Genomic DNA, 24286 nt, shown 5'->3' with positions numbered 1-24286 from the left:
ATTATCATTCATCATATTGCTAAATAGGAACCTGGTAAACACCCTTGATCTCCCTATTGTCCTCCTGGCCTCTAAATCATTATCCTTCCAATCTCGAAATTACATTTACTCTATAAATATCTCTTGAGCTCCTTTTCTTTCTTCCTACTATTATGCCTGGGACTTCCTTATAACATTAGGTTCTGATTCTTGCTTGGCATTTGTTTGTATATATCAGTTCTTTGTTCTCCAAACTTTCTGACAGATTTTGGCAATAGTGGTTTTGTAATGTTCAAATATTTCATTGCCTGATCATAACTCTTGAATGGCTTCTCATTGCCTCAGTATAAATCTTAATCTACTTGACATAGTCTTAAAGATCTGTTTTTGTACATCTCCTTATATATCCAGTCTCATTGTTGATTTCAACACATTTTATGCCTCAGTAATATTAGACCATTTATAGCTACCTACGTTATCATGAATGAAATAAATAAAAATGAAGATTGTCTTAATTATCAAGGATCACTCATTTTACCAATTACTTTATGAAAGTGAACAATGTCAAGATGACAGTTGTTTTCTTACATTTCAACAGGTCTTGCTTCATCAGCAGTACAACATCCTTGAAATTCAAAGATATCATTGTCTAACAATGAATGGTTTGCTATAAGTCTCCAAAAGGGACACTGTAGAAAGGAATAATAATAAAAAATGATTGAAAAAACTGAGAGGATTGTACTGCTAGTCATGGAAGTCTAACTGCTTAACTGCTCCAGGCTTTGAAGGACAATTTTCCGTTTACATGCTTTCTGGATAGAGAATTATCTGAAACACTGTTCGAAAACAAAACAAAACCACCAAAAAACAAAACCACACTGATTTATAGTTACCACTGGTTTAGAATACTTCACAGACAATTTTTAATAATATCCTAATTTTTCCTCATCAAAAATTGTTTAATGATACTGCCTACAAATATCCCAATGTGGAATGAACTCTACAGGAAAGCAGGTTAGTCTGGAAATTGCTTTATAAGGGCCAAATAATAATTGTGTATATTTGCAAAGGGCCCCGCATGCAGCAGAACAGAACTGGACTGGGTACTATTCTTGCCCTGTGTCCCTGGACAAAGTTAATCTTCCTACTCCATGATTTCCTCTTCAATACAGATTGAACTAGTTGCTCCATACCTAAACCCACCCCCAGTTCTAAAATTTGGTGGCTCTGTCCAGAAATGAGCTTGCCCGGACCCAATGTAATATTACAAAATTATATTATCAAGGAAGTAGGGGAGGTGTGCAGAGGAGTAAGTTCTCACAAACAGCGCATACTTATTTTTTAAAGCAGTAAGAGTGTAGCAGAAAGGCTGACTCATTATAATTGATTTATGCTCTGAGAACTCTCCCAGTGATTAATTCACTTGGGTATATTATCTTCATTTAAATTAATACATATAGTGTTTCATAATTAGAAGGTAAGAGCAAGGTGTGCTGTGAGGGAATGTTTACTGTTAAACTGAACATAACTGAAAATGTCAAAGTGTAATAACATTTACTGATGAGTGTAAACACTGCAAAATTAATGACAACAATTTTTCTTGTTTATTGCTCCTTAATATAGCTAATCACAGCATGGGCAGAGAGGAGTCTCTGGTTCTTCTTTCTGTAGTAATGAGGTGTTATAGGACATGCTTGTCATCTTGGGTGCCTGACAGTTGATGCCTCGCCCATGGCCTTTAAGAATACAAGATTCTTTCAAACTCCTTCTTTCTTAAAAGAATGACACAGGTTATGAATGAAAGAAATGAACTCTTATGAATCAAGATTTACAGAGCCCTGTAAAGGAATGCTCCAGATTGAAGGAAATGCCCCAGGATCACCCTCTGTGTGCTAAACTTTCATTATAGGTGAATGTACTGGTCTATAAGCCTACAAACGATTTGGGAGAAAAAAGAATGGCACTATTTCCTTAGTGTATGTAAGGAGTATATTAGTTGGTAAAGTAAATTAAGCTATATCAATTTGCCTTAAAGAATCCAAGAATTGTTAATATCAAAAAGAAAGAATTTTAACAGGTTGAAATTTATTTTTATGAGTTTTAGTTTTTCCTGAAGATATTTTGAATGTTCTTTCTAGAAAATTAAAGATAACAATCTCATACATCTTAAGATATAAAGATAACTCTAATTAATGTTTCCTTGCAGGCTTTTCCTGTGACCATAAATATGTAATTATGATCAACTGTACAACTTTCTGTCCTCATTATTACTGATACAATTATGTCAGCCGCATTTCCTCAAATCTTTAAAACTTTTTATAAATATCATTCTACCTCATGTAATATGCTGAGATGATATAGTCTTTATATGAATTATCTGGTTGAATTGTCCCAGCAACTCCAGAAGTTATACTCATTTTCCAGATAAGTATAAGAAAATTAAAACTGTTAAACCAATATCATACAATTTCAGACAGCTATTTCATCTAGCTCATTAGCGAAATATTCAAGCGTAAATGCATAAAAGACCATATAATAAAGAGATTTATTATATATTTTTTAAAATAGGATACTTGTAAAGGAGGCTTACTACAGTTTTTAAACCATTGCCTTTTTGACTTTGCAATATTATTTATGATACACTCCCCAACCTCATTCGTTTGGACTTCATCCATTTTGTTAAATAGACTTCAAAGCAAACTGTCTATTTGTGAGGTAAATGATTAACCTGGGCTTTTTCCGCCACTAGACTCTGTTGCTACTTCTTGCGGCCTTGATTGTGTTAATGCAGAAGGCACTTGGGAGTGTGGGCGTGGGGCACACGTGCCTCATTGCGGACACCTGAAGTATGGTGCTTGGGCACGTGTTAAGTCTGCACACCTGAGCCTAGGGGGAGAGGTAAAAGCAGCAGCAGCGGGACAGTGAGAGAGCAAACGGCATGACTACAGAAGAAGCGAGACCGTGAGACTACAAGAGAGAATGTCGGAGCCCCGGAGAAAGAGGTAAAGATTTGTGGGAGACAGGGAGGCTCCATCGCCTCCCAAGCTGCCCCCCTGCCTTCCCCCTCAGCCCCAACACACACACATCCTTGACTTGGCCCTACAGGCTTCTACAGGCTTGCCACTGCACTGTACTATTGGCACCAGAGAGGCAAATGGTCAAATACAGTTCCTCCAATAGTGCTTCATATGGCTACTTCAAGGAAGGAAATGACAGGGTTACCTGCCTTTGGTTCCAATACATTGTTAAAAACAAAAAACAAAAAACTATGAGATATGCCTGAGGAGTATCAGAAAGTTCTGGATTATAAATGAGGAGAGCTGGGATCTAGATTACCATTTAGACTGATTTGTGCTGGTCCTCCACCATTACTCCACCTCTCCCACCTCAGTTTCCTTAGATGTCAAAAGACATCCATGAGGGAAACACAAGTATCAAGGAGTGATGGTTTGTCTGACTCACGGGAGTTCTTATAAAGACAGCCTCACAGGAAAGAGCTTCCTTCTAGAGAAGTCTCATGTTTTTGTCTAATAGTCTTGGTTATTAGCATAGGACAAACTGATGACATAAAACATTTTACAGTCAAGCATGACCTCATTGCTTAACAATTCTGTGAGGAGTACTTTGATTCAAGCACCAAGAAAGTTAAAACTCCTAAAATAAAACTCGATAAAATAAAATGTTATAGCTGGGCGATTCAAGGATATTACCAAACTTTGGGGAAAAATAGATTTTCAGTGTCCCTAAGATTTGTCATTGCTTTTATTTATCCATTCTCAACAGTATTATTAGCCACTCAATGGTTTTTAAAAAAATTCTTTTTTTAAGTAAAATTGCATTCTAACATAATTGTCAGGTGAGCATCATTTGTGACTCACCATTAAGTTTACTGCTAAAAATCCAATATGTAGATGAGAATAGCAAGACTTGCAAATAATGAAAAAATGCATTTTACTATCAAATTTCAAGACGGAATATTTAGCTTTAAACACAAACGGCAAGGCAGGCAAAATAATGTGAATTCAACAAATACTATTGCCTGCTGGACAATGAAAACTAGTGGGGCCCCACTAGTTTTCATTGTCCAGCAGGCAATAGTATTTGTTGAATTCACATTATTTTGGTAGGTAGTATCACCTGGTCCTCGCGTAGGAGAGCATGAATTACATCCTAAAGAGGGAGATGAGTGCAGTGAGAGGAAGTAAACTGGAATGGCAAAGGTAGGGTCAGAAACAGGTCATTTTCAAGGCAATGACTGTATCAGCATCAAAAATTATTAATTCCACTTAATATTGTTTTGCTTTTTATATGTAGGTAGTTGAAAGGGAACCAGATCATATAGTTTTCCTTGTCACTAAACATTGACAAGTTAATTTTGAGAATGAAACTTTTGCTAGTACCATATGTTACAAATTGTGTGGCATAGATTCGTATTCTAGAAACATCAGGTGCCATTTAGTATACATTTACTGCAGGTGTTCAAAGTCTTTCCCTCTCCAAAATGCCATGTATCACGGTAAACTTCAACAGTGGTGAAGGACACAAAAATTAATGGTTATTTGGTAATGGTGCTGAATGTATATGGAGGAGGAGAAAAGATTTATGCCACTGAGTTCACTTATTATAGCACTTAGGGAAGATATCCTGGCAAACTCAGCATGGTTCATTCAAGGTTAAATGTTTGAACAGCTGCTATAAGTTCTGATACTCTAGGTGGTTGATTGAAGAAAGATCTTTGTTTAAGCAGTGAGTGATAAGCCTGCAAAGTTGATATTTTTTTTTAATTAAAAAGTTTATTTTTACATCATTTTGCACATTTTTTTTCATCTCAATTGTAATCCCCACGGGTTTCCCATCACCAAATCACCCCTGTGCCACCACCATAGTCCCGTGCATTTCCCTCCCTTCCCCCCCACCGTTTTTGCAAAGTTGATATTTTGATGGGAAAGTTTTGAAGCCTGACTTATATTCTCACACAGAGATAGGCCACTTCATTATACAGAGAAAGGCATACATTTTGTTCACAAAGAGAAAAAAATAAATAGTTCTGAATCTGATGCTTTTGAAATTTTATAAGATCCTAGAGAAAGGAAGAAACAACAATCCTCGAAAGTATTATGGGAACTTCTCACCATGACACTAACTGAACCTAAAAAAAAACAAAAACCTAATAAATGCTTTTATCAAATATCTGAGTGTTTGTAGAAAGACAGACCAATGTGTCTTCTTGGATGTTAAATGCTTCAGGTGGATGAACAAACCCACCTGGTAGGGCTATGAAGTACTGCTCATCTGACTATTAGAGGTAGGGCATTTTGTTTTTTAATATTCATGATGTGAAATGTTCCTTTCTGGTAGTAATTTGTAGAAGATCTAACAACTTGCGTAGTTCACTCTGAGTGTGATCCTCAAACTTAAAAAACTGCATCCTCAAATAAAAACGAAACAAAACACTCTTCTTTGTAGCTCAGGCTGCTTCTCCCTCTGTAGACTTGGGCACATGACCATGTCTCTAGTTCACCTAACTACTAACCCATTATGTACTGACAGATCTATATAATGAGGTGGATATGGCACAGTAGCTCTTTTTCTAAGATTTAAAATTATAATAGAATCTGTCAAAGAGTATAATATTTGGGTAGCTTTATCAAGGAGTGGGGAAGTCTCTGGGTTCCCATTAATGGGCATTGTAGCACTTAAGTTTCAAATCATAGGGATTTGGTGACATTGTCATGTTCAGATTAAGTACTATTAAAATCTTCCATCTTTCACTTTACTATTTATTAAACAGAACCATCTGGAAAGAATCTTCCTTATTGAGTATGAAAATGTTAACTTTTTCCTTTCCCCTAAATTTATCTATGTAATTCAATATCTTCTAACCTATTGATGTTGGATAAAGTGGGTTATCAGAATTAAAGTTAAAAAAAAATCAGAGCCCTCCAGTGGTCAAAATAATATATGCAAATACTCAGTGATTTACTCAATATTCCTCCAAAGAACTTAAAAGCATTACAGTCTCCCTTTTATAAAAAAAAAAAATTGCCTGGTTTGATTACTTTCCTATATCACTATTATATTACATATATCGTTTTTAGCAGTATGGGAAAACAGATGCTTATCTAAGTCATTTAAAGAAACCAAGAGAAAATAGCAGCCTAACCTACCCATTTATCAATGAGAGATTTTGTGTAGTTGTGAGAATTTAGCCATGTAAAAGCAATCCTAAATCTTCTCCAGATATATGTAATTTAATTCCTTCCATTTGCAGCCATCGAGAGAAATACTGCAGCATATTAAAACCACTCAAGTTAAAGAAAGGATTCAGTGATTTCTGGCTGTGCCTGCTACTTCTGTGTTTCTCTTAAACAGAGAATTGCATTTTAATATGTATTTTCCTCGATGTGTAAAAGTGTGTGTTCCTAAATTTTAATTTTGATGGTTTGCATAAGAAATGTGTTGAATTCTCTTTTAGCAAAAGCATATCTAACTAAGCCAGGCAGCAGCATTGGCTTCATCTCTTGTCATCAGATTACCGGTAATGGTTTGGCAGAAAGCCTGGACTAATGTCTCTGCCTTGAAAACTATCAAGCTCTAACATTTACCCAAGTGCTACAATGCTGATTGCTGAGGGGATATTTTTGTTTGTTTTAATTTAATTTCTATATTATCTTAGAAATTAAAGCTTGTTTAAAAACATCCAACACACATTTACATCCATGCATTTGGTGTTCAAAATAGCATTTTTTTTTTTTTGCAAAACAACAATATAATCATTATAGCCCTATGTTCTTAAAGACTACTGTCAAAAGATCCATAGTTTTTTTACTTTAAAGTTTACAAGGCAGAGAAGTAAGAATATTTTTGTGATATAACTTCTCAATTTTTGCCTGTTTTCTAAATGTTTTAGATAAAAGAAAATTGTCCATCAGCTTTCCCTATTATGTAAGTAATGCATGAGGCCTTATCACCTTAGCAAATGTTCCTAAGTCAGAAAAAAAGTCAAATTTAGTTGGTATCTGTGGATGACCTTCAAGAATTCGGTTTAGTCTGAGAAATGTTATGGCTAATTCTCAGAAAGCACAATTTCATGGAGTAAATTATTGCCTGAGACAAAAGTGGGCATTTCTGGAAGCTACATTGTGCCTTTGAGGCCACTGGGGCACCATATAGGAGACTGAAGCAATAATTTACCCTTGTGCAATGAAAAATATAATGTAACTTGCACACCAGGATTCTCTGCCTCATTAAGTTAAACACTTCCCTCGTGTCATTTTAAAGGAGAGATTATAATACTGTAAATCTAAGTAATTTAGATTTATGTTCTGGTGTCTGGTAAATTTATACTGGATATTTTCTGCATTCCAAATATTTTAGGTGTGAGGCAGTTTCAGAATGTCGATATAATTGGCTTCATAATTAGGTAAACAAGCGATAGCTCTGTTGTGTGGTTAGTCAAGGAGTTACAAAGGAGCAGTCTTGCAGTGCTGAACAGAGATCTTGAGATATTCCTGCAGTGAAACTGTAGAGGTGTTGCTGACATAACATGAGTTTCTGAATCTTATTATAACCCCGGGAAAATATAAACAAAAATCATGAGAAACATGTGCTTAAAATTTATGCTAACCACACATTTGATTGAATGATTTTCTTTTCCTATTGACTAAATTTTTTAATAGAGAAGTATTTTCATTTCTTTTAATTTAGATGGAGGGGAATGGAAACACTAGTGAATGAAAAGCAGAATATTATTATCAGAGGACAAGGTGATGAAAGTACACATGTTCCCTGTCACCTAACACTCTGGTTTCTATGAGTAAACTTAATATCCAGGATTTTATTAGAAGAGTTGCTGGGAGTGTAAGTATAAAGGCTTATGGAGCAACTGGATTATCTTAAGTGGTTGCAACATGTAATTGAATATATAACCACATTCTAAATTAAAATGTGAACATTCTGTTCTTATTAGTCTGTGCCACTTCTGGCAAAAAAAAAAAAATCCCATGGATAGTGAATTTGATAGAATGTCTTTTGAAGCCCAACATTGCTTTTTCCTTTTCAAGCTTTAAAATGTTTGAATTTAAAAGAGGTGAATTTTAAAAAAGATTAAAAATGAATGCTGATGTGATTTATTTTTTACCAGAACTTCAGAAAGAAAGGACAATTAACTTTAACAAATTAATAATGTACAATAAGATTATTAAAGGGTGTAAGAAGTTTAGATTTTCGAAGAGAATGGGTTAAAAGAGTGTCAATCCCTTTTGAGTCTAGATTCTGATTAATAGTCTTATTGCTATCATAAATTATATGTCTAAAAATAAACAGAAATTATAAATTTAAAAGCACTACAGATTTAAAATTAGATCTTTGTGTTTAAAAACCAATGCACTTGGGCCCTCCATGGTGGCGCAGCGGGTTAAAGCACTGCACTGAGAAGCTAAAGCCACTTCCGCATGAGTTCGATCCCCGCCAGCCCCAGAGGTGACCACATGGCGTGGCATACCTCTCCTGACCCGCCCGCTGCTCCCCTCAGCAGTGTACTTCGTCGATCTGCCTGTTCTGCTCCCCACTCTGTCTTTGGTGAATCTTCTCACCGCCCTGCATCTCTGGCCTGTACCAGTTCTGTATGCACAAATAAATAAATCTTAAAAAAAAAAACAATGCACTTTATCAAGAGAATACAAGTATAAAATATATGCATATAAAAAATATAAACTTTTTCAAAGTTCAGCATTCTTAACATGTTTTCAAAACAATGCACATTATCATACTTTTAATATTATCATACTTTCATACTTTTAATATTAAAACAATGAATCAGGGTGATCTAAAACAGAATTTATCAAGTATGTTAAAATTTGATGTATATGTGTTTGTGTATATTTTAATACAGTGCTACTAATATACAGATATGTGTACAAATATAACATCTGTATGCCAATATAATTACACACCTACAGATAAAATGTTGGCATATATATTATCAATATATGCTCAAGATAGTTTTAAGAAACACTAGATTAAATAAAATCAAAGCTATCATCTTTAGTATAAAACTAAGACTCCTTAATACCTAACTCAACAGGAGAGGGATATATTATATAACATTTATCAAATTCATCTGACCCAAGAGCTTCATCTTTTTTTTTATAGCATTTCTTAGAATTATCACTGGCAAGAACGTAAATTGGATATAAATTAATATTTAAAAGACCTTCAAGTATTGGGCTAATAATTTTTAGCATTAGTCTTTGAATTTTGCTTTACTTTGAGTTTTACTTTTTTAGTGTTTAAAATTAAATGCAAAGCAAAAAGGAGAGAATCAGAGTAATGTAATGCTATTCAAAGCTGTGCATTTAAGGCAAAATGTATGTCACTATTTCTCTGTGGCATTTTCTCTGAGCCTAGTTCCTTTGCTTACTGGAAAAAGTGGGGACTGAGATTAGAATAAATTCTCCATTTCTCTACTACATAAGATCAGTTCTTAGAAGTGAGAAAGTTTAATGTTTTAGATTTGCTTATTACATTCTGTAGGAATTGCCCTAACAGATACTCTTCACTTTCCTCAAACTGTTAAAGGGCAAAACTCCCAGTGTGAAGGCTGGTAATAGACTGGGATTCAAAAAAACTGTAAATGTGGCAGGAAAGGTTATAGACACTCCAAAAGGACAAGGACTTAGAACTAAAAATGTGTCAGAAAGGAAGAGGGTCAAAGATGTAAACAGACAAAAGACATTATCATCAGGTCACAGGTTGCCTGCCTATGTGTTGCCAAATCTGGACCAATTATTATTCCCAAGCAGATAGGACTTAAAATTTAGATCTCTGTTCTCTTTGGAGTCTGGGACGTTCCTATCATCCATTAGTGTGGAATTTCGTAGAGCTCTTTGTAAATATTCTAGCCCTTATTGTTTCCAGGCATGTGGTAGGACTGTATCCTTCACTCTACTGAAGGAAGATTTGACCACATGCTGTGCTTTAGCCAAGGAAATGTGAATTTAAGGAAAATGGGTCTTGTCTGGATGAAGGAACAATGTGGAGAAGTGTTTTCAGCAACTCATGATGGATGATTTGCTTGAGTAGGAAATCCCGGTTTTTTGAAGCCACTGGGATTTGGGGCTTGTTACTTTAGAAAACCTCACATGGTATATATGGAGCATGTGTCTGCATCTTTATTTTATATATATTCATTTCTATATTTATAGCATTAAGATGGACACACATTCTCCATACAAGCAGAGCGGTATGAAACTTTGGAGGCATGCTAGAAGGTAACCATCATTCTTCCCCGAGGAGTTAAAAATTACATCATTTCATGAGCAAATATGTTTCTACAAATGTTAATGGCATAGTATTAGAAAGTGCTTGATAAACTTCTTTCACATTTAATCTATTTTTTTAATAAAATTTGTAAAGGCATCTGTTTTCTTGAAGTATGATTAATTCAGTGAATGCCTTCTTTCAGCACTTAAATCTGTGTATATATTACATGAGGATGATGTTCAAAAAGTAAAATGAGGCTGAAAATGAAAAAATAATAAAAATAAGTTTATAGCTCTCTTTAAAATGCTTCACAATGTTTTCATGACTCAGGGAGCCTCACAGTCATCTTTATACCATATTTATTTTGCAAGAATGCACAGTCTACCTTTTTTGTGCAAATAAGTGTACTTTTATATTAAGATACAAGATAATATCAGTTTACATGAGATAAAAATACATGTTCTACTTAACTCTTTGAACTATTTTTAGGTCTTTTAAAGTTATTTTATAATAAAAAGTATCTGCTGACTATGAAATCTTTTATGACTTAAAGTCACCCTAATCCCAATTTACCTCCTGAGGAAAAAAAGACTATAGTTATCGAGGATAGGCAAAATGACTATAAGTTTTGAAATTAGCACAAATAAAGAACATATATGAAAGAGTAATATGAGGGGATTTGTTCATTGATTCCTTTTTTAACATTACACACTCCAGTGTCGGTGTCCTAAAAAGTGGACTAAGTAAAACATTTTATTGTCTAGCACAGAGAAGATACAATATCAGAGCTTAATAGAGACGCATTGAATTAATAAGGTAAATGAGCTCAGCTAATTGGAAGCTATGCTATAATGTCAGCAGCTTTTAAGAACTAGTCTTAATTTTCTTTTATCGAGGCTAAAAATAAAAGGTCAATATCATATTTTATGAAGGAGGACTCTAAATTCTCATTTAATATTAACTGAATTCCCCTCCTTCCCCACCATGGTCTAGGGATTAAGTCTTTATCAAGGCTACATCATGAGTTTGGCCCCTGGCCAGGGAGCTGACTCACACATGGCTCAGCAGACCTCTCCTGTCTCACTCACTGCTCCCCTCAGCAGTGTATTTCAGTCAATATGCCTGTTTTGCTCCCCATTCTGTCTCTAGTGAAGCCTTTCACCCTCTGCATATCTGGCCTCTTCTCATTTCTTCAACACAAAAATAAAATCTTTAAAAAATACTGACTGAGAACTTGATTAGATTCAAATATATATTCTCTATATGTATGTGTGTGTGTGTGTGTGTACACACACACACACATATATATGTTGATGTATTCACACTAGGGCCTTTTCTTTGTGAAGTTAGGAGAGTCCTTGCTGAGAAAAACTACAAATCAAATTCCTTATTTTTCTAAAACTCAAGTGTTGGGATATCAAAAGCATCCCATACATTGTATGAAAAATTTGTGATCTGAACACTATAGAATTAAACATCCTTAGAGTAAGCTATATTTTCTGAACCTATTTCCAACTATGTTAAATTTTTAATTAATAAATGTAGTTTCTTTAAGCATAGCAAAATGAAGTTAACATTTCACTGTAAGAGCTTAAAAATACTAAGATTTTTAGTTAATTTCTAATTTTATGGTCACAGTGTCATATCACATAATCCCTCGGTTGCTTTCCTTCTGGCACCACGCTCCAATATGGTAACAATCCAGTTTTCTGATGGTTCAGATTCAGGTTGTATGCAATGAGATGATTTTGATTTAGTTGTTTCTTAGTAACTTCTTCGAGGATATAGTAGAATGTCTGATATCTTCTCTAGAATGAAGCGTGTAATGGAGAAAAAAAAGGCTATCAAAGTAGAAGAGTGAATTTTCATTTCTGGTAAAAGAAATGAGATAATTTGGTCTGACACAACACTGAAGTAGAAAAGTTAGGTGATATGCTGAGGAGTTAGTGTAAGGAAATGAAAGAGAAGAGCAGAACTCCTGAGAGATTAGCTCAGATTTGGATATATCAAGAAAAGCCAGCTGTACTTGGGCAGCTTTTCTGGACTTCGTGGGTAATTTAGAAGCCACTGTCTGCTGGGGACACTAATTAACCCAATTTTAAGTTGGGATCTTGAAAGACTGTATCTTCTTTCAGGGTAGAAATGAACCCTAGCTACATTCCTCACAAAGATCTCTGTGATTTTTGCTGGAGGAAAATAGCATCATCACGAGGTCTCAAGTTATTCATAAAGATCATTATTTTTTTTTTTTAAGATTTATTTATTTATGCATACAGACTGGGGTACAGGCCAGAGGTGCAGGGACGGCGAGAGACTTCACCAGAGACAGAGTGGGGAGCAGAACAGGCAGATTGACGAAGTACACTGCTGAGGGGAGCAGCGGGCGGGCCAGGAGAGGTCTGCCACGCCATGTGGTCTCCTCCGGGGCAGGCGGGAATTGAACTCATGCGGAAGTGGCTTTAGCTTCTCAGTGCTGTGCTTTAACCCGCTGCGCCACCAGGGAGGGCCTCATAAAGATCATTTTTAAAATAAATTTCTGACAGTCACAGATATCCACATAGTGAAGAAAATAAGGCATGAATGAATAGTGGCTAGAACAGTATTAGTCCAATAGAAACAACCCCTGTAACAGTGGCGATATTGGAATTAGCTGACTTGTATTATAAGACAACTCTACTTACTATATCCAAAGAAGTAAAATCCAAACTTGATAGATTTAGCAGGAACTAGAAACTATGAATGACATTATAATAGCAGAAACTATAACATTATATTATAACATTACAATAGCAGAAATTATAACTATCCCTTTTTGTCAGTTCCATTGACTTCAGAGTTTAAAATTCTCACATTTTAGAATTAAATGTTTTGTATCCTTTTTTCCCCTGCTTTTTCTTTTGACAAATAACAAACAAAAACAAAAACCCCACATTGGTAAGCCTAGTAAAATATAATTTTATCTTATTTTAAATTCTACCAGAAATAAACTCTTTATGTGCAAGTTAAGCTAATATGTAGGTGTTTGTGTTATGTACACATGTTTGCACTCACAGATTTCCTGGCAATACTTATGATTTTTTTGGCTCACTTTTATTGTCAAAAATTGAGGACATAGCTGGCCACAGCAAAGAAAACAGGCATCCAGGACCACCACGAACATTTACAAAGACATCAACCACTTGTGGAGAAATGAATATTAACTATAGCTCTTAGAATCTAATGGGTTCATTATAAAGTATTAAAGAAGGGTAACTGATGTAACAAAATTTCCTAAACTTTTGGGAAAGTAGTTATTTATGTTACAATACAAGTATTTCTGATGGATTGATAGCATTGACTTTAAAATAATCTATATTCAGATTCTTTCTTGAGGTTAGGTCTTGACTATAGGAAAAGGAGTAAACTGAGCAATGATACTCAGTGGGAGTCCAAAAAGAGCAGCAAAACTTAAGGGGCGGGAGGCTGGGTAAGGAAGGAGGACACATCAGAACTGAGCTCTGCCAGTGTCACATTTGTTAGGTCTTGCTACATAATTTGGCAGCTTAAAGTCAAGTGACAAATCCAAGGGAATGCCTAGTTTTTATTTTGGAAGGGTAACATTATATTACCTGTCTTAACAAAGTTGAGTAAAAGATCCATATTATGTCATTTGTTGTTTGTATCTAGTTTACCCAACTTATTCATTAGCATCTAGTCTATTTGACAGAGCAGCAACTGGCCAGTTACAGTTAACTGCTCTGCACCCCACTCTGTAATAAGAACACCAGCAGATTTATTTTCCCCATATAAAGTAGAATTTCCAATTCACACCATGTACTCTGTGACTATTATGGACAGTATTTACTCAGAAGGAATGCTGTGCAAGTTTGGAAAAGCTGTCTCTAAGAGCAGAGCCGAGAGGTCATTTGACAAAACAAAAAACAAAACCTATACATGGTCAAAACATGAAGAGAACTAAAGTTTGTCATTCTTGTAGAGAAAAAAGTTTTGAAATCCTTAAAAAAGCATAAGGCCACAGCAAATTGGACAACTTAACCTGTCCATCTTCCATTTTCAAGCTTCATATAATCAGAAAGCCTCTATTCACTTCGCAAATATCAGCTTTTTTGGAGAAGGAGAACCTGCTTAGAATTAATGAGGGAACACCAAAAAAGTAACTTCTATTAATATGCCTTTCTCTTCAATAAAACTATTTCTTCTAATGTAAAAATGAAACTAGAACATCCAAAATCTCCTCTTAGACTTTTAGATCACCTCTTTTCCCCTTTTCTTTTTCATTTTTAAAGTTCGACAGGGAAATAACTCCAAATCACAATGTCACAGTTTCATCAAATGGCATCATGGACACAATAAGAAACATTCAGTCAGTGTTGTGACATGCAATGACTGACAAAGTCATTCAGTACTCTGAGTGTTTAAGGGTGGAGTGAATAGAGGAAAAATAAGTGAATCTGTAGTTACGGTCATGTAATGGAAATATCAAAACAAAGCTGAAATACTCTTTGCTGCACAAAATGTAAAATGCCAAATATCTCAAAGTTAAAAAATTGCCATGCTGATCAATCTTCATTATCATTTTTTTCAGTCACACACACAAACAAGAAAAATTCAACATTAACTTTTCCAGAGAAGCAATACGTTTAAAGCCAATCTTTCACTTACCCTAGAGTAGGTACACCATGATCTCTCTTAAATCCTTTTAATTCCAGTACATCCAGAACATATATGAATTCTTAGCATATTCTCTTGAAGAACAAACTTTAACCAAATGGTTAATTATAACAGAGATCATAACAACTCTCTGAAATTCTAGGGAGAGATGAGTTTAAAAGCCAGCTTCTGGATCTGGTGTATACTGTGTCTATCTTTAACTTGAAAATGATTTGGTTTCACATTCCATCGAAGTCCCACTGGCAGATGCCTTTGGTAAGCTCACCAATGGCAGGCTCTCAAGTGCCCTCCCTCTCTCCCTCCTCTCTCTGACTGAGCTTCCGCTGTTATGTCTAATGCTGATTTACTCAGCTGTCTTTTTACCTGTCTCTGCGTGGGTAAAAGGAGATGCTTTCATTGATGGCTATTACGGAAACACTTGGGAACTGAAGAGCAGCGGGAGGACTCACTGTGCTTTCCCTCTGACATCCCTTCCCCCTACTTACTGCCAGAAACCAACTGACTTCCAAACTTGGCTGCCTGAAAAAGAATGTTCTCTGATTGGCATTCCTGGAAGCAGAAAGCAAGGCTGCTCAAGTTTTCTTCTGTTACTCAGTATGAAAAACCTCTCAGGTATATATAATATGAACACTTAAGTTTCCTGGATATTTTTCTTGACACTAACAAGATTGGAACAGTATTTGGGGGCATGACACATCTTTTTCTTGTAGGACAGTACTTTTACCCAAATGATTATGGATGCAGTAAGAATGTGAAGTGGTAGATCTCTTGTTAAAAGTTCATCTTATAAACCATATCAATGTTTCCTCAATTAAAAAAAAAAAGACAACACCCTCAAATTTCCTACAAAGATATTAAGCTGTAAAAATAAAAATTGATTTCCTTATTAGTAAATGAGTCGGGAAGCTCTGGAGGAAGAAGCAGGCTGCATGATGACAGCACCATGGAGGGCCCCTGTGCAGTCTGTGGCTATTCTGTGCAATAATGCTTTGCTCACAGGAAAAGCTGATTTTGGTGGTCCTATATTTTATATTGTTGATAGCAGGAGAGGTTGCAAAAAAACACTTCTTTGTTCCTATCAAACCTTTTTATAGGACTAGGAAAGAAATTACAGGTGCCTATTGGACATATCCACAGGCACACCGATGTCTGAATGAAGAAAAGTGTGTGAATGGAAATAAGAAAAAATAGGGTCTGTGAAGGATGAGTAATGTCAAGTTCCTTTAAATTATGAAATAAACTTGTGTTTAATATTTATTTAGAGGTCGCTGGGGTCAAAATTTCTGCTGCTAAAAATAAATGACCTCTTGTTCAAAATAGTGAATTTATTTGATGCAACTTTATGGGCTAGAAAACTTCTTGAAAGGCTTGACAAATGATTTATCATTTCAGCAATCAAACAAATCATAACTCCAAGAATTTTGGGCTTTCCAAATTTCAACTGGCTATGGCTGCCAACTCTGGCCAACTGTCAGCTGGCTGAGTGCAGAGCTGTGTGGCCACAGCTGCTCCCTGCAACTTGTACACACATCTCAAAAATATTCAACAACAAAGGGTTGACTCCAAAAACAAAGCTTTATTTTTTGTTAGTAGTCAGCTCTAAACCTTCAATACCAGGTAGTCTTTTAATACATCTGAAACAGGCCAACTTAAGGAACAATGAATAAAATCTTGATTAAATGGCATCCTACTATGCATTTATTTCAGTGAAGTGCCACAAAGATTGGTAACCCCCAATTTGCTCACTCCTTAACCTGTAACTACATGTTAAAAGTTAATAAGTAAAAAAAATAAAAATAATAGAAGGAGGAAAGATTTATTTCCAAAGTTGATTGGTTTAGGGAAATTTCAGGCTATCTGCAATAATGATTTCAGAGGAATGGAAATAAATTACCCCTCAGAGAGCACCCATCCCTGCCCCTGTGTTTCTACTTTGCTCTATCAAAACATTGCTCCCCAAGGCTAGAGGGTGATGTCAAACACATGTGACCAGGAAGAGTGGACAGAGTTGGCAGCAGGCTCATCTGGTTCATATCCAACCCACTATTCATTTATTGTCTCTTTATGTGGGCAGTAGTGCATAAGTGACTCTCAGAAAGTATTTGTTGAAACTGAAGATCTGCTTGTAGGAGTATACATTTTAATCTATGGAAAATGGTTATATGTTGGCCCACCTTTATTTTAGATAAACATATTTTGCTTTGTCTTCAGGTTTTTTTTTTTTTTGGAGAAAAGTGCTATTATTTATTTTTTATATTGAGACCTATACTGAAACCAGAATAATAAAAAACCAAGTAAACTTTGTGTCTTTGTAAGTGAGTGACTTTAAATACAAACATGGTAAATGTTAAGATCATTTCTGTTGATCTTTCTAGCTTCTAAGAAAAATAGAGAAAAAATGAAATGTTGAGTTTTTCACACTAATTAGTAAACCATAAGAATTGTTTTTATTAAATAGTTTGTTTCTGGCCATTCCTTATAGCTCAATATACATCCATCATACATCCATCTCTTTAGGACCTCATATTTATCTCCAATTATATTTTTATCCATGTCAGTCATGTGAATTCACAAATGGTCTGCAAATTTTGTGGCAGCAATAATGATTTCAGGTACATAATTAGTTCAAACCCAAGGTTGAGTGAGAACAATGGGAGTTTTTTCTTCCCCCACAGCACATTTCATGAGGCAATTGATAAGACTTATAATGGCTAGAATTCAGTCTTTATCATGAGTAAATGTTATTTTTGTTTTTCATAAGCACTAACATAGGAGTTAGGATTTGATCAGAAAAATAGATTCCAGGGCTTGCTTCCAAGGAAAACTGGCCATGTAACAGGCAAATCAAACACCCATGATTTAATCATGAACAGTTAATCTCTGTTCCATTCTCCAGAAATAGACTATGTTAGCACAGTTCTGTGGATGGTTTGCTGGTAGCATGCTCCTTGCAGGGGTGAACAAGATTTTCATACAGTTTTAGCTTCAAGACTTTTCTACAAGACATATATGTATATGAAGAATTTAGACTTCAAAAGCAACCTTCCTCCCACCCCTAGTTGATTGTTTCTTAAGATGTTGTCAGAAGTAGTATTCTCAGAGTGATGATTTTGCAGATGATTTTTACATGTTTAATGTGGGTAATAAAAACAACTCACATTCTAAACTTTTAGTGTCTTATATAAGAAATTAAACTATATTGGGTTTACCTTATTGAGATAAACTATATAGGTTTCAGGTATGTAATTCTCACCTTAGCAACTATATGCCATATTATACCTAGCAGCAAATATCTAAATTCATATGATTTTTTGGCACTTATATATTTATTTTTTTAATTTATACTATTTTCTGTAGACCAGATAATTGTATCACAAAATTCATATATCTAATGTGATGGTATTAGGAGGAGGAAGCCTTAGGTGATGAGGTCATGAGGGTGGAACCCTCATCGATGGCATTGTACTTTTATAAAAGATGCTCCACAAGGCTCCTGTAACCCAGATACCATGTGCAGACAAAGTGAAAAGATGGCGACGTATGAACCATCAGCTTGGTGCTTAACCAGAATCTGAGTGTGGTTCCTTGATTTTTAAATTCCCATCCTCCAGACTATAAGAAATAAATTTCCCTTGTTTATCAGGCACTCATTCTATGATATTATGCTATAATAGCCTGAACAGTCAAAGATACTACACAAAAATGAGGGTTTTGGGGCAGAAGGACAGTAATTAAAGGAAAAATATTAATATGTCCAAACAGTAGTTGTTTGAAAAATAATTCCAGTGGACATTGTGAAAGAAAAGAGAAAAAAAGGCTTTTCATTACAGATACGGATGAGATTGAAAACAGCAGCATGCTATGTATAATCTTATTAAATTCCAATCACTTTAAAGTTTGGATGAAATAGTCACTCAGAGAAAATGAGGATCAATGATAATTCTGATGAACACAGAAAAACATGGGCCTTTGTTTAGGTCAAAACTTATAGCATATGCATGTTATGTACTATGATTTCAACAAAGTTAGAACATCTGTGAGCAGTAGGAAGAAATAAAAAGGCTAGTAGGCACATTATCACAATGATTTGTGGGGTCTTAAAAAATTTTAATCTACTTTGTACAATTTCTGTAATGAAGTTATTTTACCTTGATTAAATACCCTGTAGCACCCACAAGAATACTGTTTCTCATGAAGCATTTTTCTTTCCCTTCTCTGTTGTAAGGAAGGTAGTTGTGAGTAGTTGTGAGGGTAGTGGAAGAGGGGAATCTCCAATGTGGGAAAAGACACCCATGAAACTTAAGGAGTCTTGTTGATTTTAAGAAAAGTCAGGGAGGAAAAGAACTAAGTAAAATAATAATCTTAAGAATGTGGTGAGAACAAGGGTAGGGGATGGTAGGTAATATAATCTGATACACTAGAATTGGGGGACAGAATAAACCAGACTAGGGGAGCAGCTACTCTGATGAGGTGGACTTTGAGAAGAGAAGGTCTGAAGGGGAGGTTTGGACTGTCTGAACCTAGGACATTGACTGTGAGTTTTTTTTTTTAATTTCTTCTTATGGAAGTCATAAGATAATCCTTTTCAAGATGTGGTAGTGTCTCATTTGTCTTTTGGATATTTCATGATATTGACATGGGTTTCAAATCACTATTTGGTTACATTAACATTTTTGAAGACTTGGTGCTTTTTTCGGCATGTTTTTGTGATTACTAAAATTGGTAATGGGTTCACTTTGGTAAGAAATTATTTTCACCCTTGACTAAATAAACTTCTTTGGTCACTTTTCTCTATTTGCCTTTCATTTTCTGTATCAGTTCCTGCAATGGGTGTGTATATACAGTTCTTGGGCTAAGAATTGTATGTAAAATGAACATCATCTCAGTGTGATGACACGTGTACGCCATCAGGCAAATATCTCCTTAAAAACCTTTGAAAAAATTAATAAAATATGTACCAAATTAGCTAGAGAAGATAAAAGAGCTTACATTTTATACCAAAACTCTCCAAAGCAAGAGTACATCATTTGAATCAGAAAATGCAAAGATTGAAAGTAAGGTTCAAAAGCTTAACAATAAGCTAATTGAGCTTTATCCCACAGGAAATTAACTGTTCAGGGAGGAAAGAGTTTAGAAAGAGGAGAAATATTCCATCAGATAGAAATATCAGCCACGGCTGATACCTATAGAAAAGTTAGATACTTATAGGAAAGAATAATTTCCTTATTATGGTACTATTTTAGTATCATTATGATTTGATTAACCAGAACATCATAATATTATGAAAAACAGGTCTTCTATCATGAGTAATGCAGCAACTAAACACATTAAGGCTCTGTATCTCAAAATGTTTTTCTACAGTTTGACTATAGTTAAGACTCACGTGATTTTATTCATTAAAAAAAAAAATCATCTTTTCCCCTGTCCTTCACACCTACTCTGATTATGTATACTAATAGTAACGATATATAAGGTATGCCAACATGAATCCATGTTTAAACCAGATGAATTGACATATACCTTATATAGACAACTGCTATTTCCTCTAAATAATTCCTTAGGTAAGATCCAAAGGTGAGGATTTTAGGCACATGGAAAGATTGGTTATGAAAATGTGGTAATTATAAGGATCTAACCTATATTTTGTTCCTATTATTTTTTAAGGTAAAGTTAGGTAGGTAGCTTTCAACTTGGGCCTTTTCATATGCAATTATTGCTGTCCTATATAGTATTTAAATGAAACTTTTCAAGGAATAAAGGAAAGCAGGGATGTAGAAGCTCAATAGGAGTTGCAGGGTGCAAAGCAAATTGTATATGTGAAGTGGGAACAAGTAAGGGGAGCAGCCCATACATACTGAGTGCCTACTAGGAGCAAAAATGTTTTACATATCATATTCTACTTAATCCTTTAAAATTCTTCAGTTTAGGAATTGCAATTTCCATTCAAATTATTAAGGCATACTGAAGTTCAGGTTAAATTACTTTCCCGGGGCCCTTTAATTAATAAATTAAAGTCCATAAATTTGACGAAGTCCAAAATCTTAAATTCTTCCCATGCTATTGAGAAGTAAAGAGTTTTCCTTTTCCAATAGAAATGAGCCACCTGGTAGTACTTCCTTGTATCTTGAAGACAATGCTTTTGATTGCAAGGCAAATAACATACTGTGGATTTTAGAATTAGATGGCAGGGGGGAGGAATGCCATATTCCTTATCACCAAATGGTGGTGGTAGGGTGAAGCTGTGCCTACCTTAGACCAAAAACAACAACAAAAAACATCAATAGAGAAAGAGACCCTGATGGGAGATCGGGGGAGAAATATCAAGCTGATTTCATGCACTCACATGAAGCTATGAGACACAGACACTGGAGTGCCAGGTTCTGGATTCATATTCTACCTCTACCAACTTGCGTAGTGAATTACTTAATCTCTCTACACTGGCTTATTGTCTGCAGAAAGAAGATAATAATATAGTTTTTGTGAAATAGTTGGTGATATTAAATTAGTTTCAATATTTAAAAAATGTGGAAAAGTTGCTTTGTGTGTGTAGAATTGAATAGAGTTACTATCATCACTATCAGCATCAGCAGCATCATCATTATCATCACTGACAGTAAATGTATGAATCAGAATACTCTCATTTAATGCCCATATGTAGGGTAAGTGAAATGGTGAGGCTTTTATGACACTGGCTGCTGTGTCTATCACCTGCAGCCTTGAATGCAGAAGGCGCTTGAGAGCGTGGGCTCAGGCACACATGCCTGACTGTGGATGCCTGGAGTACAGTGTGGGCATGCATAAGTTGGCACACCTGAGTCTTATCAGGACCTGAACTACCAAGCATGTGTCTGACCATTCATGCTCCCTTATCTAACTTGGGATGGAGAACATTTATTACCCCTTGAGTTGCATCTCTTTTCTAAATGAAAGCAACTGTGAGTCCACAGTGTGAGGGTTGGCAGAAAAATTCTCCACTTCCTTCCTGAAACAAATCTTTCACTTGTACTCTCCATCCTTCCCAAGCATTCAGTATGGAATTCAGTCCATTAACTATCTCCTCTCTCACAGCTGCAGTTTCTCCTTCTCTGTTCCTTTATGTTGTGCTTGTCTTCCCATGCTCATGTATTTCTATACGTTAATGTTTGTGTGTGTCTTCATGACTATGACTTAATCTCTTAAACTTAAAACTAAACCCGATGAGTTCAGATCCCACCAGGCCATTTCACAAGTAGGTGATTGCATTGTATGTGGCTTTTTATTGCTGGAATCAATGTTAAGGGTCACAGTTTTGCACTAGAGAAGACATGGACTCAGAATAGTAAGGTAACTTTCTCAGGCCAATCAGGAGGCTTGATTGACAGTTATGAACATTATTTAGTAATGAATATATGCATGATGACTGTTTTGGAAAGCCTATAGGAATAATAATAAATGGGACTCTTCATGACTAGTGCGAAGGAAGTTAGAGTTAGCAGAAGAAGTAGGGAAATAGGACAAAAGAGAAGGAGAAAAAGAAATCTGAGGCAAAATAAAGACATGTGGCAAGTGGAGATTTGGGGGGTGGGTGGAGGTGGTGATATAAATCCTAAATAGAAGTACTAAAAAGTTACTTGACATAAGACTGAATGTACTTTATAAAATAACCATCACTTACAGCTACATTTCCATGGAATTCTCTCTAAACCTAATGATAGGTTGCCTTGACAAAAATCACTATACACACTCACCCTCACACACACACACACACTCACTCATCCTACAATGTAAAGTTTGGTTTGAAGCTACAGTTTGCTGAATTATGGGCAGTCTAAAATGTTTGATTTCTGATAAATGAAATTTGAGCTACTTTAGATTTTTTGGCTTTAAATAATTTTGAGAAATTGTCCTTCATTTATATGGAAAGCAAAATGCAGATTCATGCTGAGTGGGCCTCATTTTCTAATTTATAGCTTACATAAACTATTCTTATTTAGAAACAATAGTTTTATTATCCCAGTATTTCAAAGAACATTTTTTTACCCAGAGAGCAATAGTCATGTAAAGAACACTGTACAATTTTAACATGCAAGAAAATAGCATACAATTGTATCTTTAAAAAAATTGCAGAACTTGATAATGATATTATAAGTAGAGCAAGGATAAAAGCTTCACAGAGATCAGGATTCTCTCTTAGGTGAAAAGCTTATTAAATTCTAATTAGATACATACATGTAGTTTGTGAATATAAATGCTGAAAGTAGAAAATATATTGCTGGTTTTTTCTAAGCTGCACCAGAGCCTTACAATTATGTCTTAATTGAATTTCACATCAAAATAGCGGATAGTATAATAAATTATCTATAATATTCCATGATTAAACCCTAAGATAAAGTCTATGTCTATTTATTGACCTGTTCATGTAAATTTGAACTTTATGTACATATATCAGTTATTCTAGAATGACATAATAAAATAAGATAATCAAACTTTGTACATGCTACATTTTAATAGTTCTCCTACTTTTCTTATTATGATTTACAAAAATCTAATACAAAATCTTTAAGATAAGACTTTAAAATTCCCTTTAGGACCACATTCAAAATATTGTATGTTCAATATGAAAGTTATAGAACTGGGCCCTCCCTGGTGGCACAATGGGTTAGAGCACAGCACTGAAAGCTGGCTGCAACTGTTTCAGTGCGAATTTGATCCCAGGCCCTGGAGGTGACCCACATGGCATGGCAAACCTCTCCTGACCCGCCTGCTGCTCCCCTCAGCAGTGCACTTCGTCAGTCTACTTGTTCTACTCCCACTCTATCTCTGGTGAATCCTCTCACCACCCCTGCTCCTCTGGTCTGTACCCCAGTTCTGAATGCATAAATAAATAAAAGGTTTTTTTTTAAAAAGAAAGTTATAGAACAGTTAAAGAGTCTAGTTTAAATAAGATTATTTTTGTTCAATTTTAAAGCCCAACTTATTAAAGGTAAACAATGTCAAGTCCATTTTTAGCTTTTGAAATGTACAAGCTATAATTAGTTCATAGAGAATAGGATTCAAAACGTATGAATAATTGCTACCATTTAAGGAACAACATATAGACCAAACTAATGTAAAGCAATGTTAATTCAGTTAAAAGAAAAAACGGAGCCCTCCCTGGTGGTGCATTGGGTTAGAGCATAGTGCTATGTGGCTATTGCAGCCACTACAACACAAGTTTGAGCCTGGCCAGAGAGGTGACCCACATGGCACAGTGGACCTCTCCTTTCCCACCTGTTGCTCCCCTCAGCAGTGTACAACTGCCTTTTCTGCTCCCCACTCTGCCTCTCACCCCTGTACTTCTGGCTTGTACCCCAATTCTACTGCATAAATAAATCTTTAAGAAAGAAAAAACAGG

General features: G+C 35.3%; 1 protein-coding gene across 8 annotated transcripts in view; it reads right to left on the bottom strand.

Moving 5' to 3' along the window:
- The window catches only part of DTNA (dystrobrevin, alpha), a 298087-nt gene that overhangs the window by 210561 nt on the left and 63240 nt on the right, over positions 1–24286 (bottom strand). For 3 of the 8 annotated variants that reach the window (XM_004683831.2, XM_004683828.2, XM_004683836.1), the window contains exon 1: positions 14905–15122. The exons of the other annotated variants lie outside the window; for them this stretch is intronic. The gene's annotated coding sequence lies outside the window, so the exon portion shown is untranslated. Of the gene's footprint in view, positions 1–14904; positions 15123–24286 lie in introns of those variants that run through there. 8 annotated transcript variants of the gene reach the window in all.

This window comes from Condylura cristata, unplaced genomic scaffold (genome assembly GCF_000260355.1).
Source record: "Condylura cristata isolate star-nosed mole 26May11 unplaced genomic scaffold, ConCri1.0 scaffold00016, whole genome shotgun sequence".
In the NCBI taxonomy this organism is placed as follows: Eukaryota; Metazoa; Chordata; class Mammalia; order Eulipotyphla; family Talpidae; genus Condylura; species Condylura cristata.
This window is presented reverse-complemented; position numbering and strand designations above follow the sequence as displayed.